The 15,820-nt window shown below is 41.2% G+C and overlaps 1 long non-coding RNA gene across 3 annotated transcripts in view; it reads right to left on the reverse strand.

Annotated features, from left to right (window-relative positions):
* The window catches only part of LOC125965644 (uncharacterized), a 32,040-nt gene extending 17,312 nt beyond the window's left edge, over positions 1 to 14,728 (reverse strand). Inside the window, exons 1-3 of one of the 3 annotated variants that reach the window (XR_007479821.1) lie at positions 14,592 to 14,728; positions 3,551 to 4,073; positions 1,195 to 2,770 (exon numbers count right to left, since the gene is read on the reverse strand). This is a non-coding gene — a long non-coding RNA (uncharacterized LOC125965644). Of the gene's footprint in view, positions 1 to 1,194; positions 2,771 to 3,550; positions 7,351 to 14,591 lie in introns of those variants that run through there. The other 2 variants (XR_007479820.1, XR_007479819.1) reach the window with 2 other exon arrangements.
* Between the last annotated feature and the right edge of the window lie 1,092 nt (positions 14,729 to 15,820).

Raw genomic sequence — 15,820 nt, forward strand, 5'->3', positions numbered from 1 at the left:
ACAGTTCAACATTAAATATTCTGTTTCCCCATCCATTCATCCATCCATCCATTCAGTAGATATCCAACACTTTGGATATCTACTGAAGGGCCAGGCAAATGAGCTTAAAATTATTGAAAAAGAAAAAAGAAAGAAGCAGTCCCTGGTGCCAGGAGTTCCCAGCAAAGTAAGAAAGATTAGTTGGAGAAAGTTTCAGGAAATGCAGCCCACGCTGAGAATGACTGGCTTGTCTGCAATGCACGGGCTGAAGTGAATGCAGGAATGAACACATCAGTATTTCTTCAGTGTTCTTGCTTTGTCACATCTATTTATTTACAGGGTTTCATATTTATATATTTATCTTAATCAAATTACTTTTTTTTTGGTGCTGGGTTTAAAATGTATCATTGGCAGAGTGAAAGAGGGTATGTCTTTTTTTTTCTTTATATTTTACTTTTTTTTTTTTTTTTTTTTTTTGGCCGTGCCGTGCAGCATGCAGCATCTTAGTTCCCCGACCAGGGATTGAACCCATGCCCCGTGCATTGGGAGTGCAGAGGAAGTCCACTGGACCGCCAGGGAAGTCCCTGTATTTTACTTTCTTTAATCCCCTCCATGAATCAATTCAGAGTCCAGCCTTAGCTCTGAATTGCAACAATACCAAAATAGTCGAGAAACCAGTCCATTAATTAAATGCCTACTTCATAGATAAGAAAATTTATGTTTGGAAGTTTGCGCAATGTCACCCACTGACATCTGTGGCAAGAATTTTTTTTACCTTTTTATTCCTACTTAATCTAGAAAAATTTATGGGAATTTTCATAATGCTGCATTATTCTGGAAGTGGGTGATATATTAAACCATTAAAAATAACTCAGTCTGACCCTGTCTATAGGGTACACAGTCAGCTCCAGCAAGAAACTTTTGGGAACATGTAGAAAAGATCGAGGTGACAAGTGCAGAGCCTGATAGAAAAGTCTAGTTTAAGATGCAAGAAAGTCAGCCGGCAGCATTTGACCTGGTAATTTATGCTTAAAAAGATACTAGGTGCTTTTCTACTATAGACTCTAAAACAAGTAAGGAAAGGGTTATTAAAATGCTTCATTCAAGACTTCCTTCTTTTTCTTTCCTTCCAGTTTCGTTAGAAAGAATTGACATACAGCACTGTATAAGCTTAAGGTGTACAGAATAATGATTTGACTCACATACATCATGAAATGATTAGCACAATAAGTTTAGTGAACATCCATCATCTCATATAGATACAAAAAGAAATAGAAAAACTTTACTCTCTTAACAACTTTCATATACAAGATACAGCAGTGTTAATTATATTTATCATGTTGCACATTACATCCCTAGTACTTATTTATCCTGTAACTGGGATTTTGTGCCTTTTGACTGCCTTCCTTCAATTCCCCCTTTCCCTACCCCCACCTTTGGTAACCACATATCTGATCTCTTTTTCTATGAGTTTGTTTGCTTGTTTTTGAAGTATAATCGACCTATGACACTATGCTAGTTCCTGTTACACAACACAGTGATTCGATATTTCTATATATTTCAAAACAATCACCACAGTAAGGCTACTTACCATACAAAGATATTACATAATGATTGACTATATTCCCCACACTGTACATTTCATACCTGTGACTCAGCTATTTTGTTACTGAAAGGTGGTACCTCTTAATCTGCCTCACCTGTTTCTCTCCTCCCCCAACCCCAACAGTTCCTTCTTGTTTGGAGTTAGTCTGTCTGGAAATTCCTGGACAATGGGAACTTTATTGTATCACTACTTTTGAAACGGGTGAATGAGCAAACTCACGGAGAATTTGCAATAAGATCTAAGTCCTTATAATGACCAACCCTATGGTCTTTGATGCATGGCTCCATCTTTCCTAGTCCCCCCCTACCCCACCCCGGCCAATGACTGACCTCTAGCCATGCTGCTGTTCTTCCTATTTCTGGGCTGCATTAAGCACTAGCCCACCTGGGGCTGGGAGCCTTCCCACATGCTGATTCTCCCAAATGCTGGTTCTCAATCTCAGTACTACTGCCTGAAAATTGGGGACCTGAAAATTCTTTGCTGTGAGAGGTTGTCTTTTGCACTGTAGGAAGTTTAGCAGCATCTCTGGCCTCTACCCACTAGATGCCAGCAACGCCACCAACCCCCCTCCTACACCTTGCCCAGCTGTGACAACCAAACTATCTCTAGACACGGCCAAATGTCCCCTGGGGGCAACTGTACCCAACTGTACCCACTACTCTAGCTGGTTCCAGCTCACCCTTCAGGTTTCAACTTAAATGTCCCCTCCTCTAAGAGGCCCTCCCTGGTCCCTTAATCTAAAGTAAAACCCCTTATCAATCTCCCTTTCATACCATCCCAGTCCTTTCCTTGATAGACATTTGCACCATTTGTAATTACATACATATTATCTTATTTGTTTGTTTAATGCCCCTCTAACACCTGCTGTTGGAGGCTCAGTGAGGGCCGTGACTGTGCATACTTCATTGGCTGTCATAAACTCAGCAGCTAGCACAGTGCCTGACACACACAAAAAAGATGCTCAGGTAAAATTGTCTAAGTACATTATACTAACATTTCAAAGGATTCTGAGGTCAGAATCCTTGTATCCAAAGTCCCTAGATAGACCCCAATCTTCGCAGGGGTAGGTATTTATATTCTAGGATGTATGATGAGTGACTGGCTTTTGATCCATTGCCCAGTTCTGCCACTTAGCTGCCCAAGTTGGGTTAATCACTTCACTTCATAGACTTACAGTTGTCTGCTCTGTAAAATAAGGCAGAGTTATAGTAAGGAGTAAGGATATTGTTTATAAGGTATCTGTCACATAGCAATTGCTCAATAAAATGGCACATGTCATCAAATATTCTTAATATTGATAATGACAGTCCTGTCCATCCTGGGCCTTAGCAATCCAACCACACTCAGCTACTGCCATCCAGCCTCCAACCAACAAGCCCAGTTCCAACAGCCAGGCCAAGGCTACTAGAGACCCTACAAATGAGCCGGGTGAGTAGTTCACTCTCCTGCCTGAGCCTGGTATGCAACATGCCCCACTGAGCCCGGAGCCCGACAAATGGCAATCTGTCTCTAACCCCAGGCATCTTTGTTCAGCCTGTGTAACCTGGCTTTTGCACAAATCTCTTGGCTTGCACATTAACTTCCTTTCCAGGACCAATTTTCCCCGAGACCCACCCATTTTTATTAGGGCTCAAACACGCTCCTAGATATTTCTAGCCCCCTCTGTATGTCGATAACCATAGTCGATGCAACAACACAGACCAACCAACACAACCCAAACCACAGCAACATCACCACTAGAAACTCCCCCGCTGCCCCCATCCAGTAATCACACCCAACGCTGGTCCTGCTGTTGATGTGAGCCAGAAGTCCCCTCTGGAGAGTAGGAGATTAATAGCAGAAGCACTGCAAACTGGGACAGATTTGAGGAAAGCCATGTGGATTATCTGGAGAAGGAGGGATAGGGCTGGAAATTGCTGACTCACAGCCCCTGGCATACACTCCCTGCTTTCTCCCCTCTCTCACCTGCTGCAAAGGTCCCAGGGGATCCGTTAGCCAACAGTTGATGAAGAATCTGTGGCAAAGTCTTCGAAACACATCCACAACCTTTAGAATAGTTCAGCATAGCCATAACTCTTCCTATATTTCTGAAAAGTCGAGTTCATTTCCGGATTGAGGTCAACGACCTGTGTGTGTCCTGACTTAGTGTTTCTGGCACAGCATTTCAGCAAACTCTTCCTTGTACTTAAATTCACTAGGTGGGGCTGACATAAGTCAGTAAAAAAGGTAAACCCTTTTCTGATTGAGCAACATGTAGTGCCAGTCAGAAGGAAGGCTGTTGACACATCTTCCTGGGCTAGAGAGCGAAGAAGAGCAACCATTACCCTTGGATTCCAGTTAGCTTTCTTTCCTCTATGGCTCCACAGCTTTCTTTCCTCTATAACCTCTTTTCTGTACAAGGTCAGAGAGTAAATATTTTAAATTTTGCAGTCCACATATAGTCTCTGTTTCTTCTTCTTCTCCTCCTTCTTCTATTTTGTCTTACATCCTTTAAAAATATAAAAACCATTCTTAGCTCCCAGGACACACAGAAATAGTCCCACAGGCCATAGTACACTGACCCTGCTCCAAACTAACAATGCACAAATTTCTGAGTAACAGCCTTCAGTGCGACAATTCAAGCCAAAGTCCATTCATTTTATCTGGGATAGTGTGCTCATTAAGGAAATTTTACCAGTGAGCACACTATCCCAGATAAAATGAATGGACTTTGGCTTGAATTGTCAGTTTGAAGGCCCACTTATGAAAACTCCTAAGTAATTGGTAATTTGTTGAGCTTATACTTAATATTTGTACATTTTACTATATGAAAGTTTTATCTCAATTTTTTTGTGTTAAAGCATTTTTAGTACTCTTTTATTTAACCTCTATCTCATCTACCTTTTTATTTCCAGAACCATGCCCCGTTGAAAATAGGCACTCATTTATTGTGTTTTATGGAGAAAAGGAGAAGCAGGAGGCTGGATGGTGGTAGAGGGAGGAGGGGAGAAAGAGCATTATTGAATAACCCATGGCTAAAAACCAAGACAGCTCATAACTGAATGGCCAGATCTCTTGAAAATCACCTGTTACACAGGCAAAATGAAGCACCTATGGACATCTGGTTCTAATAAACAAGTAAAATTTCATAGTTGTTACATCTGTGGTTACAAGGGCTCATGCAAGTCCTCTGGGGCAGCATAACACATGGGTCCCCGACAGGTTTCTCAGGACTGTGAGCCTGGAAGCTGTGACCAATTAGCCTGTTAAGCCAGGAGAGAGTTCTAAAATTCAATTTGATATCATTTTAATACGCATAAGAGCTCTGTGAGATTCCATAAAATTTGAAGTGTTACAGAGTTGTATGTAAAAGACACTTTTATAAACCTTAAGATTCAAGGAAAGAGGGATGGTAGACTTCCCTGCAGAGAATATTAGATGTTTGAGGGTTCAGGGACCCATTGGCTCTGGAAATCAGAGTCTGGAAATCACAAAGGTGCAAGTATTGGGCTGGCCAAAAAGTTTGTTCAGGTTTTTCTGTAACATTTAAGTTTGTTGCATTTAGGTCTAACATGTCAGATTTATAACAATTACTCAAACACTTGGGAAGGTTTATTAGTCAAACAACATTTTAGAGATAAAGAACTGAAATATATTAAATATTTAAATGCAGTGTAAAATATCTGAAGATGTTTAATTAACAAATCCATAAATAGAACCAAATATTAGTCAAAGACCCTTACAAGTGATTGCAAAACTTTGGTTTACAAACAAAATAAGATTTGTAAACTGAACTTTAAAGTTTAAGGAAAAACTACGATTTTGAATCTGTAACTATAATAAATTTATTATTAACTCTTAAAGCTTAACCAACCTCTGAATAGTCTTTTCTGCACTTAAAACAGCCCTTAAGTACACTGAGAAATTCACACCTAACACCTCCATCACCAGCCTTAATTCTTTCTACAGTTCCCCTTATGACATGATTTATACACATCTCAGAATTTCAGTTACCTCTTCTGGACAGTCATTTATCACTGTGCCTATAGGCACTAATTGCAAAAATTCAAATTGATACTTATCAATTTGACATCCAAGAGGTGCTTAGTAATTTAAAATCAAGTAGTAATTTAAAACCAAGATATCCTGGTGCAATAACATAAGTTCTAAAATTGAGATAAAATGCAAAATAACTAAAATTTTGAGAAAACAGCTCAAATTAATCTGCTAATTTAGAGCTTCTTTGTGCCACAGAAATTTAGCCATATAAGTTGGGAATTTGACCAATCAGCATAATATACTGCCTTCTATAAGCATAGCCTGCTGATAGAATGCATTTTGCTTTCTATAAGCATAGCCTGCCTCCAACTTCTGGAAGTTTAAATTTAGGGACCATTAGAAGAAACACCCCATCTAACATATTCTGACAAGAAGATATAGCAATAAAATAGAAACTAAATATATATTATATCTATAGGCAGTTTTGAGATCCTTTTTTCTAATCTGAAAATGTTTTTTAGAATAGGAAAATAGTGCTGTTAGCTTTGAGTTATTTTCTAGTAATAATAGTTTTAAAAGGGTAAAATAAATACATAATGTTGCAATGGGTGTGAACATCTTCTGTAACTGTAGAAGAGCATGGTAGTCATAAAATCTTTTTTTTCCCCAAAACAAAAGTGTGTGAATGGAAGATGTCTCCAATAACAAAGAACAAGGACAGAGGGATAGCCCAATTAGCAGTAAAGAAAAAATCTTTACACCATTTATGTATAAATTTGTTTTTCCTTACTATAATTCAGGGTTTCTTAGCTATCTAAGTCATAATTGTATATAATAAAATTTAGGAATAAAAAAGGAATAAAGAGAAACTTCTGCCTTTTGCCACCTTCACAGCAACCAGTATTAAACTTGTCCTCCTGACATAAACAACTATAAATGACAAATAAATAAGGCAATTATTTTCAGACATTGAACATGAGGCAGCACAGGACTCAGAACTTTAAGACAAGGGAAGCCCACAAAATGAGTGACACATTCACCCTGGTTCTTTCCCCAGAAAATCCTTCCAAATGATAGGGGCCAAGAAGTGGAGCCCAAGCAGAGCATAGCAGTCGTCTGAGCAGAAGAGGCAGAGACTGAAGTTCAGGGCTGCTAAAGGTCTGAAATGTGTAGGGAATAATACCAGAGGGCAGAGAACCACAAAGATGAGTTCCTAGAAGTCTGCATGGGAGTTCCCAGCAGATCCTAGGCTGGGGACAGGGATGTACATATCAGGGCAAAACTCCACAAGGCTCCACAGAGAGAGGCTGCTGCTGGGCTGTGTGCTGAATGAAGGCACCAGAAAATAGCTCAGTGCTGGAAGGCTTTGGAGTTCTAGCCCTTGCCAGGCTCTTTGAGCACCTCCTGAGGCGACAGGAAGGCCATGTGATAGCAGGAAGTGTCACGCCCTCAAGTGTGGGGCATTTTTTAGAGCAGAGGTTAGCAAAACTTTTTACAAGCCTGGACAGTAAATATTTCAGGCTTATAAGTCATATGATCTCTTTCCCAACCTTTCAATACTGTCAGTGTAGCATGAAAACAGCCACAGACAATATGCAAATAATGAGCATTGTTGTGTTCCTATAAAGCTTTATTTATAGACACAAAGATGACCTAAGTGTTAGAACTGGCAGACAAGGACATAAAAGTAGCCATTATAAATGTGTTTAAAGACTTAACAGAAAAGATAAACACAGTAAACAGGTAGGAAATGTCAGCATAGAAATGGAAATGATAAAAAAATAACCAAATGGAAATTCTATAACTGAAAATTACATTACCTGAAATAAAATACTCATGAGATAGGTTTAACAAGCAGGCTAGAGACTGCATAAGAAAAAGTCAGTGAGTTTGAAGACAATCAAAATAAATCATCCAATTTGAGGAGCAAGAGAAAAAATGTTAATGGGGCAATACCAGTCATCTAACATATGGGTAATGGAAGTATCAGAATGAAAAGAGAAAGCGAACAGAGAAGGAAAAAAATATTTGAGAGAAAGATGGATGAAATATTTTCAAATTCAGATTTTTAAAAAGTCAGTTTATAAACCCAAGAAGCTCAGTGAAACCCATGCAGGATAAACACAAAGAAAAATACACCGAGACATACTATCATCAACATGCAGAAAGATCAAAAAAATGAGGAGAAAAGTCTTAACTGAAGCAAGAGAAAAAGATGCATTACATTCAGGGAACTATAATACAAACTCAAAATGACTTCTCATCCAAAACAATTTTCTGACAAGAAGTCAGAAAATGAACCATTAAAGAGCTGCAAGAAAAAAAAAAAAAAACCACCACCATCAACTCAAATTTCTAAATCCAGCAAAATTATCATTGAAAAGGGAGGGAGGGCATAAAATAAAAGCATTTTCTGATCAATGAAAACTGAAAGAATTTGTTGTCAGCAGACCTACACTGTAAGAAATGCTAAAGAAACTCTTCAGACTAAAAGAAAAATGAAACCAAGATCTCAGATTTATAGGAGAGAATGAAGAGCATGGAAAATAGTAAATATGTAAATATATTAGAAGGCTATTTTTTTTCTTAGTTTCTTTAATAGACAAATGTTTAAAGCAAAAGTAGTACTGCTGTAGTGTATGGGGTTTATAAAATCCAAAGAAGTAAAATACGTTACAGCATTAGCACAAAGATGGAGTAAAAGAAATTATACTATTGTAAATTTCTTCCATTTTACATGAAGTGCTACAATATTAATTTAAAATGGACTGTAATTTTTCAAAAAAAGAAGAAATTTTTTTAAATAATGTTAAAATATTCAATTAAACAAAAACTGGGAAAGTAGAACCGCAGGCAAATTCATTTCACCTGACTTCACTAATCAAGGTTGTTTTAAGACTTGCATGTCCTCCAAGCTGCACTATATCCAAACAATAAGATGTTTGCCTGAGTTGTTTTCCAGGAACTTGGAGTCAGCTGTGTCAAGTTCTAACTTAGCTGGTTAGGACTGGATGTAACCACTGACCCTCCAACTGGGCATGTGTATGTCTGCTTGGTGACATTTAACCATCAGTGGGCCAAAAACTCCACCCTCAGATTGTGCTAAGCACCTCCATTTTTGAACATGCAGAGGCCTGTAGCTTAGTACACCTGCGCAGAACAACGATTACCGTATCTTTTTCCAGTAACCTTTCTCTACATTCCCCATGCTCCCTAAGCCTCAGACTGCCCTGCTTCTTTATTCTTTATTCCATAAATACCTTGACCCCTTGCCTTCAGGGAGGTGGGTCTGAAACTTGTTCTCCCATCTCCTTGCTTGGCTGCCTTGCAAATAAACCCTCTCTCCTGCAAATCTCAGCATCCCAGCATTTTGGTTTGCTGTGCATCAACCTGGTTTGGTAGCAAAAGGAGTAACAGAGTAACAAAAACCACATGACAAACAGAAAACAATACGAATTGATAGACCTTAATCCAACCATAACAACAACTACACAAAATGTCAATGGACTATATTCCCCAATTAAAGGGCAGACCGTCAGGCTGAATTTAAAATGCAAGACTGAATAATACGCTGTCTGTAAAAGACGCAATTTGAATACAAAGACATAAACACATTGAGGGAAAAAGATATATCATGCAAACAGTAAGTGTAAGAAAGCTGGAGTGGCCATATTAAAATCAGTCAAGATAGACTTCAAGGAAAAGAGGCATTTCATAATGATAAAAGAATCAGTCCACCAGGAATACATAATCCTAAATATGTATGCCTCTGATATTAGAGCTTCAAAATATATGAAGTGAAAATTGACAAAACTAAAGGGAGAAGTAGACAAATCCACAATAATAACTGGAAACTTTAATTACTTTCAGCAGTTGACAGAACAAGTAGAAAAAATAAATCAGCCTGACCAACACCAATCAAATAACTATTGCACCTGGTCTTCTTTCTCTCAGAGGCACCTAGTGTAACCCAATATACACAGAATGAATTAGAAAATTTAAAATAATTCAGTACAATTTTTCCAATACAAATTTTTATAAAATACTATTTTCTTATCACATCTTTATTTTCATAAGGTTCTTGGAGCTGCTGATTTAGCTCACCCAATATACGGAGTGTTATGGACTGAATTGTGTTCTCCAAAATTCATATGTTGAAGCCCTAACCCTCAGTAAGTCAGAATGTGACCGTGTGTGGAGTTAGGGCCTTCAAAGAGGTGATTAAGTTAAAATGAGGCTGATAGGGTGGGCTATAATCCAATCTGACTGGTGTCCTTATAAGAGGAAATTTCGACACCCAAGAGTCACCAGGGATATGCATGTGTAGAGGAAAGACCATGTGAGGACACAGTGAGAAGGCCACTCTGTGCAAGCTAAGGAGGGAGGCCTCAGAAGCAACTAAGCCTACCAACACCTTGATCTTGGAATTCTAGCCTCCAGAACTGTGAGAAATAAATGTCTGTTGTTTAGGCCATCTAGTGTGGTTCTTTGTCACAGCAGTCCTGGCAAACTAATACAGAGAGCCAGTGGTTGTTGTCAAACTGAATAGCCAAATCAGAAAAAAATCAGACTTTGTTTATCAATTCAAGTTGATTGTTAGTACATGTCCTCAAATCAACCATCTCCCCTCTGCATGAAGCCCTAAGTTTCTCACCTAGTGAAAACATTGCTCCCTCTGCAAGCCCCTCTTTCAGCATCTGCTTTGTTCTCACTGAACGCTCACCAGGAGAAGTGCAGTTGTTTTGTTTTTTGTTCTTTGTTTTTGTTTTTGTTTTTTGCCGTACACGGGCCTCTCACTGTTGTGGCCTCTCCCGTTGCGGAGCACAGGCTCTGGACGTGCAGGCTCAGCGGCCATGGCTCACGGGCCCAGCCGCTCCGCAGCATGTGGGATCCTCCCAGACCGGGGCACGAACCCATGTCCACTGCATCGGCAGGCGGACTCTCAACCACTGCGCCACCAGGGAAGCCCCGAGAAGTGCAGTTTTTGACAGTGGAAGTGGACAAGAGAGGTCATTGGATGAAAATTGTCACCATGCTCACTCATGCAATACAATACTACAGAGGAAGTCAGGACATTTGAACTTGGGCTGGAAGGCTCCATGTTTAATGTAGTCCATGAACAGGAATACACAGGGAAGACACATGGCATGTTTATAGTGCCTCGACTAAAGAAGGTCTTGACACCCAGGACAGTATGCCACATTAAGAGCTAGAGCAAAGTACTGGTATGATTTTCAAGCAAACAAAAGGAAGGAAGAAAGGAAGGAAGGGAGGGAGGAAGGAGAGGATAAGTGAGAATATAAGAAAGGAAGACACACTACTACCCATATCTTAACCCAGGTGTGTGCTCAGTCGACCTGAATGCAGACAGGAGACAGAATTTTAGAGAAGGTGGTATATCTAGTCCAACAGTCACATTTATAAAAGTGGAAGCTTTTATAAATTAGGAATTAAGTGGCAGGAGCAGAACTGGGCCTAGACTGAGGTCCCTACACACCCAGTCTTCTCTCCACATTTCCAAAGGTGTGACGTGAAGTCACTGATGTGATAATCTTGGGTTATAAAATGCAGATAAAGACAGTTTTCTCTGATACTACATTGACTCCAGTAATGTAATATTTATGTAATATTTAGCATCAAATGAAGAGCGAGGATATTTTAATGAATAACGATAATCCAATTACACTTTGTAATGTACAAAGAGAAGAGTTTTTATTCAGTGTTTCCTCTCATCTGTTAATGACAGGCTATTTCTGAGACTGAAAATAAGATAAAAGTCCAACATAGCAATAAACTAATTACAGATTATTTCTGGTGTCGCAAAGTAGTAGCTATAGAAGTATTGACAGAGAAGAGATTCCAGTGAGGGTGAAATTCTGAGTGGTGCTGGGGGCTGGGCTGGGGGAGCAGATCAAGGCTGCCCTCACTGGATTGGCACTATCAGGCTCTATAAATTTTCAAAAGCCCATCTAGACTGAGTGGTGCTTAAATGGGACATAGGCAGGCAGGCCAAACCACACAGACCGAGGGATCAGAGTTGGCATGAACTTCTGGCAAGGTAGGGCCATGACTGAGGTCAGGTCAGGTGACTGAATTCAACAATCCTGCCGCCTCAATAAAGATTAAAAGATGAATTAGCAAAGAGCTCTCTCTAGAATCAGCAGCTCAGTCTAAAACACTCATTGCCTGTTCTCATGAGTCTAGCGATCTGTATAAATGACTTTTTACAAAGACAAGTATTCATTTATGTGGTAGTGGATGTGAGGTGTGAAAACATAAATCATGACTTATATTTAATGATTAAAGGTACTTAGTGCTTCCCACTTTAAATACACTCAAAATGTGTTCATTTTCGTTTTATAAAGAGAATGCTGGAACTCAGAGATGTGAAGTGGTTCTGCAGTACGTAAAGCAGCCAAGACAAACGAGTCTCTCTAAGGCTTAATCTGAAGGAGGTAGGGTCAGAGGTTACAGTCGGGCTGCTGCATACAGTTGTACAAGCAGGCCTATGGTCAGTTCCCCCCAAAGCAGAGCTTCAGACAATCAGTTACTCTATCCTGAGGAACCCTTTGACAACTCTTATGAAATGTGTCTCAGAAACTTCCATGGAGGCTTGTGGAGGCAGCAGAGCATTTATTCACTGAGCCCTGTCCCCACTGGTCAAAGGTTGCCTCACAGAGCATTAGTCCCTCCACCCTCCTGCCCCTGTGTTACTCCTCCCTGCCCTCAGTCCCACCCTTCAGTCTTGCACACGCGTGAGTGCCAAAAAGGCTCCTATGGACGTCCCCATGAGGAGACTCACAAAAGCCCCCAAACAAGAAATGAGAGGCCTGGGTGGTAGAGGAGGCACTACTCAGGGGCACCTGCGTGAAATTAGTTGACACCTGCACAGAACTGGTCACTGCAGCTGTGGCTGGAATAAAAGGTGAGGCCAAGAGGATTTGAGATAATATGCAAGTGTCCACTACCCAAGTACACTCAGTCGGGGGGTGAGAGGGGCTGAAATTCATCCTGTGCTCTGCTCTCCACAGCACGCACGCGGGTGCCGGCTGCAACTCCCTGGAGGCAGCGGCTGGCTTTTCTCATTCACACAAAGATGCCATGTGGGATAGCAAAGGTCCTGGTTGTTGTGCACCAGCTGTTGCATAGCAGGCTAGAATCTTAATTTCAATGTTCAAAACTCTAAAACAAACAAGGAAAAGAAATAAAAGCCATCTAAATTGGAAAAGAAGAAGTAAAATGATCTCCGTTTGCAAATGACATGATCTTATATGTGAAAAATCCTAAACACTCCACACACCCATACACAAACAAAACTGTTACAACTAATAAAAGATTTTAGCAAAGTTGCAGGATAAAAAGTTGATATACAAAAATCACTTGCATTTCTATACACTAGCAGTAAACTTTCTGAAAAAGAAATTAAGAAAATAATCCCATTTATTAGAGTAGCAAAATTTCTCACGGGTTGGAAGACTAAACATTGTTAAAATGTCCATACTACCCAAAGTGATCTACATATTCAATGCAATCCCTATCAAAATCCCAATGGCAGGGACTTCCCTGGTGGCACAGTGGTTAAGAATCCACCTGCTAATGCAGGGGACACCGGTTAGAGCCCTGGGCCAGGAAGATCCCACATGCTGCGGAGCAACTAAGCCCGTACATCACAACTACTAAGCCTGCGCTCTAGAGCCCACGAGCCACAACTACTGAAGCCCACGTGCTTAGAGCCCATGCACCACAACAAGAGAAGCCACCACAATGAGAAGCCTGCGCACCACAACAAAGAGTAGCCCCCACTCGCCACAACTAGAGAAAGCCCGCATGCAGCAACAAAGACCCAAGGCAGCCAAAAGTAAAAATAAATAAAATTTAAAAAAAAATCCCAATGGCACTCTTAGCAGATAAAGAAATAACCATCCAAAAATTCATAATGAATCTTAAGGGACTCTGAATAGCCAAAATAACCTTTAAAAAGAACAAAGCTGGAGGCCTCATACTTTCTGATTTCAAATCATGCTACACAGCAACAGTAATTAGGATGGTGTGGTAATAGCATAAAGACAGACATATAGACCAATGGAACAGAACAGAAAGCCCAGAAGTAAACCCTTACATATATGACCAAATAATTTTCAAGAAGATTACCCTAAGGAAAGGGTAGTCTCTTCAACAAATGATGTTGGAAAACCTGAATATCCCCATGCAAAAAATGAAGTTGAACCCTTCCCTACACCAAATGCAAAAATTAATTCAGAATGGACTAAAAGGGTTGTGGAATCAAGATGGTGGACTAGGAGAATGCGGAATTCACGCCTCCGCACAACTAGGGCACCTACCAGGTACCGGTGGGGAACCATGGGCACCTAAGGGGATGGGAGGAAACCCCAGTGACCGGGTGTGGGGTGTGGGAGCAGTGAAGGGGGAAGAGAAGTGGAGGCAGGACGGGACTTGCGCCACTGAGGGGCGGCTGGGGGAGGGGAAAGGATCCCACTCCAGGAGGGGTTAACTGGGGGACCATTGGGAGGGCAGAGATCAAAAGGGAGCGTGGCCAGGTTTCCCCTGCCCACTTGGGCCCCCAGGAACCTGCTGAGATCTCAGGCCTGATCCTCTGCCCACTGAGGCCCCCTCCAGCCACGCAGGTCCTGAGGGAGTGGGAGGGAGGGAAGGGGGAGCAAAAGTAAAGGTCGGACTTCCGGTGGGGGGGTTGGGGAGAGGAGGAGTTCCTACACCCAAAAGAACCCACCCACCAGTAGGGGTCCAGCGGGGATGGCGGAGACCCTGGGAGCGGTGTGCAGAGGAACGGAAGGGAATGCAGCCAGCACTTGCCCTGTCCACTTAGGCACCAGGGTGCCTCCTGGGCTCCTGGGCCTAATCCTCTGCCCTGGGAGCCTCCCTCCTGCCGTGAAGAGCCCAAGTCCCGCCCCTATGCCCCCTCACCTCTACACTCAGAGACCCCCCTCTTAGACCCCCTCCAACGTGCTGGGCCTAAACCCCACCCACACACCCTCACCCAGGGCCTTACCTCCAAACTCTGGAACTCCACACTCCAGACGCCTTCCTTTGGACGTGCTGCCTCTCCCCTTCCATGCAGGTCCTAAGCAGAGCCCCCACCCCATGCTTGAATGTCACCCAGCCTAGGCCCCGCCCCCAAGGCCTTTTCCAGCTGTAGTGGGTCCTGAGCCTAGGCCCTGCCCCAGGCTGAGACGTCACCCCCCCCACCCGCCTATGTCCTGCCCCACCCTAAAGCCCGGTTCTGCCTAAGTTCCACCCCCGCCTAAACTCTGCCCCCATAGCCAAGGCTTTTTTTCTTCTTCTTCTTTGTTCCTCTTTTAGATTGGGGTTCCATTTTACCTTGTTGATTCATTGTTGTTCATTCACTTATATTTTTATTTTTTCTAATAAATCTTTTATTTTTCTAATTTTATTTTATTCTCTATACTTTGTTATTGTTCTTTCCTTTTGGCTTGTTCCCCCCAACTTTTTTTTTCTTTCTTCTGTTGTGGTTTTATTTTACCTTGTTGCAGTTGTTTCAATTATATTTTTAAGTTTCCTAAAATATTTTTTAATCTTTCTAATTTTATTTTGTTTTTTATTCTTTGTTATTGTATTGCTCCTTTTTTTCTTTCTTTCTTTCTTTTTTTTTTTTTCTGCTGTTCCACACAGCTTGAGGGATCTTGGTTCCCAGGCCGGAGGTTGGACCCAAGCTCCTGTGGTGGGAGCTCCAAGTCCAAACCACTGGACTAACAAAGAACCTCAGACCCCAGGGAACATTAATCAGAGGGAGGCCTCCCAGAGGTCCTCATCTCAACACCAAGACCCAGCTCTATCCAACTGCCTGCAAACTCCAGTGCTGGAAGCCTCAGGCCAAACAACCAGTAAGACAGGAATACAGCCCCACCCATAAAAAAAGAAAACAAAAAAGAAAACAAAAAAATATGTTACAGGTGATGGAGCAAGGTAAAAACCTAAAAGACCAAATAAATGAAGATGAAATAGGCAACCTACCTGAAAAAGAATTCAGAGTAATGATAGTAAATATGATCCAAAATCTCAGAAACAGAACAGAGGCATGGATGGAGAAAATACAAGAAACATTTAACAAAGATCTAGAAGAACTAAAGAGCAAACAAACAGTGATGAACAATGCAATAGCTGAAATTAAAAATACTCTAGAAGGAATCAATAGCAGAATAACTGAGGCAGAAGAACGGATAAGTGAGCTGGAAGATAAAATGGTGGAAATAACTGCCA

Source organism: Orcinus orca, chromosome 10 (assembly GCF_937001465.1).
Source record: "Orcinus orca chromosome 10, mOrcOrc1.1, whole genome shotgun sequence".
NCBI classification, from domain to species: domain Eukaryota; kingdom Metazoa; phylum Chordata; class Mammalia; order Artiodactyla; family Delphinidae; genus Orcinus; species Orcinus orca.